The sequence below is a fragment of the Theobroma umbraticum genome, unplaced genomic scaffold (assembly GCF_002168275.2).
Source record: "Theobroma umbraticum cultivar Fairchild unplaced genomic scaffold, ASM216827v3 scaffold_56.0, whole genome shotgun sequence".
Classification (NCBI taxonomy): Eukaryota; Viridiplantae; Streptophyta; class Magnoliopsida; order Malvales; family Malvaceae; genus Theobroma; species Theobroma umbraticum.
Genome location: NW_018397256.1, coordinates 2193205 through 2197352, shown reverse-complemented (window position 1 = coordinate 2197352; position 4148 = coordinate 2193205). Strand labels below are relative to the sequence as shown.

Here is a 4148-nt window from a genome sequence, read left to right as displayed (position 1 = left end):
TTTTTTTTTTGTTGGATACTTGATATCATACGTTTTATTTATGTCTTTAAGATAGAAGAGTAAAGTTATGAGGATTGGAATTTTATAGAGCCTTAAGAGAAGTAGCTAGCTCACTAGACAATTATTATTATCTACATCACTTATTGGTACTTATGGTTTGGTACTAGTATAGTACAATATAATCATTTGAATTGAATCATGAATCTCTTTAAATATGCAAGTTATTTTCCTTTTTAGATGATAAAAGGTAGGTATATATATATATATATGTAAATGTGAAAATGAGATGTGAAGAGTGAAAAACTATAGAGGGGAAGAGAGAGAGAGAGAGAGAGAGAGAGAAGAGATGAGAGGAGAGAGAGAGAAGGAGGAGACGAGAAGAGAGAGAGAGAGAGAGAGAGAGACTAACATCATGATGACAAGTAGGACCAAGATGGTCGGAGATACTATTAAGAGGTCCATGATGGTTTCCCCTGTAGGCCTTATGTTCACGCTTTGAAAGAACATACCAATTATTTTCTCCAATGGATTAAGCCTTATTAAGGCCTCAGAGTTCCACTCCATAAAACAGAATATAAGGAGCTGAACCATAATGAACCCAAAAATAGCGATGACCAAAAATGATGAATGCTGCTTTGAAAGTAAGTGATGATACCCTATTTCATTTTTATTCTTCAACAGATACTAGGACTTTACTTTTTTAATGAATTTTCCTATAACCCATATTAAAATTTGCAAGCAGGATGGAAATAAAGTGTTTCTTAAAAGGATTTGAGGGATAAGTATTAAGAAGAGGCTTGTGGTTTTGCTGAAAACCATCATGTTTTTGTTTGTGGGCACAAAACCACAACTTGCAAAGGTTGATATAATGGTGAAAATTGAAAACGTGAGTAGTTTTAGTTCCTTACTTTTTCCTACTTCCCTTGCACTTGAAACAAGGAATAGATAAAGAAAAATTAGAGCAATAACTAATACGTTAACTATTGAAAGATAGTTTAAAACAACAAAACCCAAAAACTTGATTGAATGGTACATTAAATTTTGGCTATTGAAATTATCCTAGTGAATGTGATCAAAATCACCTAATTCTATATTCCCAGAATCAAGTTATCACACCCAACTCAATTCTATTGTTAGCGTTTTTCGGACAAAAAGAAGAACTATTACAACTAGGAATAGAAGTAACTTTTCTTACATCCCCTTGGAGTGCCTTTAACTTTGACTTTCTTAAGAAACATCTAGCCATGGATGTGAAGACTTCCTCACTTATAAACATTAGAATCGTAATAATGTCGAGTTGGGAATTGGAGAAGACCTCCATTTCAACAGTCGACATACTTGAAATTGTTGCAACAAACAAAGAGATGAAGAACAAATCTAAATTCCTAGGTCTAAAAAAAATTAGTTCTTGGCTTCATAAACTTGAGAAACTAGTAACCAAGGGAAGAAAGCAAGAGAAAGTAACAAAGTTCAATCCAAAATGTGTTGGTTGTATGGAGAATAAATCGAAGAAAACACAACATTAGATAACATATTGATCTACTTAGACAAACTAGTTTGAGACATAAAGAAGCATAAAAATGTTGCATGTTTTCCTCGAAAGAAGAAAAGTTGATCATTTTCTCACAATAAATGGAATTTTTTTTTAAAAAAAGTGTTTTGCTTGTGAATATCAATGGAAAACAAATAGAGGTATTTAAAGGCAATGGCCATGGCATTGTTTGTGGCTTCCTATGTGGCTGATGTTTATTTTGTACAAATGGGTGGGTGACCACCTCTAGAAAATTTGAGTACAAAAAAAATTCTTAACGGCCACCTTCCAAGCCTTTCTTTGCCCTAATTACTAGTTATTGTCACATGCCCTATTACCAAATGATGCTAGGGACTTGTTTGGTTTTTTTCTTTTTATTTTCTCAGTCAAATTATGTTTTTAATAAAGGAAAATGTCTTTAGCAAGCTTATATCCATTGGCGTTTATGTTAAAGTCAAACACAACTAAGATATTTCATTATAAACACCACAAATAAATCACCTTAAGGGTGAATTTGGTAGATGGCAGGTGAGGGACATTCCTTGCAGTCAAATTGTAGGGAGCCACTTTACATTGTTTGGTTAGTGTTTTGGGATTGGAAAGTTCTCCCATCAGCAATGTGATTATAATGAGAGAAGAGAATGCCATTCTCTTCTCTCATGGTGGAAAAGTTACTTTTTGTCAACAGAAGGAAAGTAAAAAAAAATTTTCTCCTCAACTTAACCTCTCGACCCTCATCTTTTTTCTATTATTTGTTCTTTTATTTTTCTTTCCTGCCTTTTTCTCTTTTTTCTCAATGACAGTAGGAAAGGTAGTCACTCATAGCACATTTAGGCCAAATTTCATTTCCAAATCTATCTTTTCTTTTTATGGTCAAGTAATCTTTAGAAAATATGGCAATATAATGCTTCATGCATTCTTTTTTTTTTCTAGAAATTAAGGCTTTCTAGCTTGAGTAAATTAAGGGTTTTTTAAATATTTGTACAAGTATTTCAAGTCCAACATAGCAAATTATGTTCATATTCATATATTCATATTAGGGTTTTTTTTCTAGAAATTAGGGTTTTTTTTTGAAAATTAGTTTTTTTTTAGAGTAAGAAGCAAAATATATTAGGAACAATTATAAGCATTTGTCAAAGGTTGGGAATAGGTTGAAAAAAAAGAAAATGGGTTTAATGTTACAACAGCACAATGAAAAATGCAAGGAAGCAAATAATTAGCTTCAGGTGAGACCATAGACATTAAATAGCAAATAATTAGCTTTAGGTGAGACCATAGACATTAAATAAGAATCATATTGAATAACCCAACATTTCACTTTTTCCAAAGTAAGGTTAACCAACATGTTGGTCCTAAATAAATGTGCTAGAGGGAAGGGGGGGTGAATAGCATTTTCTGACTCTTATTAAATTTGATCTCTATTTGAGGGCAAGTTAAAGTTCAATGGAGGGAAGTTAAATGCAAGATAAGGAATAATCTAACAAAGAATGAAATGAAAAATAAAACAGGGAAGACAATACACAAAGATTTATAGTGGTTCAGTTAAAAACCTACATCCACTACCTTGATTGTTCAACCAAGGATTTTTCAAACCAAATCATTGTAAACGGTGAAATTTTCAAGCTTTCACCAAGCTTTTACAATGGCTTTTCTTAGGCTCAGCCACAACTTTCAACAATGGTTTTCCTTGGACCAACCAAAACCCAAAAACTAACTCTTCTAGGCTTAGTTAGAACCTATGCACTCAATCAAGCTAACCCAAGCTTGATTAATCTCCTTAAAGTGTCTTGCACACTCTAAGCAATCAAGGAGAAAAGAAATAAAGAAGTAACTATGATCACTAACTTGGTCTGAATGGTACAAGTTGAAGTGCTTAACTCTATTACAAAGATTAGAGAGAAGTGCAGAAAGTATGCAGAGAGTTTTTTGAGATTTTTGAGCTCTTTTTGATCTTGGAAGCCTTCAAAACTAGTTCATAGCTTTTGGGAGGGTCTTTTATACATGAAAAATCAACTCTGATGGCAGCTAGACAGATTTTGACCATTGAAAATAATCTGGGAGTAATTCTAGCCGTTAATTTATCTTTTAGCATTCAATTCAAATTTTCATATAGAATGCTCTTAGTCGACTAACATTGCCACTTAGTTGATTAAGTCGTCTTTGTCTCTGAACCCAGTTTCTGGTAGTAAGCTTTTAGTCGACTAATAAAACTTCTTAGTCGATTAAGTCATTTTTATCTCTAAACCCAGTTTTTGGCAGTAAGCTCTAAGTCGACTAACACTGTCTCTTGGTTGACTAAGTGTTCTCTGTTTCATGATTTACTTGAACCCACCAACTTCTCTTTAAAGTTTTATTTAACCAACTCTCTTGATTATCCAACTTAGAGGCTTCTTGTTTCATTGTTCAATTGTAGCTCCTTATTCTTATGAGTTTTGATATTGGCTTTTGAATGATTAAGTAATTATTTAGTATATTTTGTCCCACACACTTAAGTAGAAAAGTTAGATATAGATAAATGGGAATGTTTTATTATCATCAAAAAATAATGGAGCCAACAATCTCCCCCTTTTTGATGATGACAAAACATTTCTTAATTAAATGCACAATGTCTATTTGT

At 32.6% G+C, this 4148-nt stretch overlaps 1 pseudogene; it reads right to left on the bottom strand.

The window, feature by feature from the left end:
• Nucleotides 1-303: 303 nt before the first annotated feature.
• Nucleotides 304-1589, bottom strand: LOC110410256 (sodium transporter HKT1 pseudogene; annotated as a pseudogene).
• Nucleotides 1590-4148: the final 2559 nt, after the last annotated feature.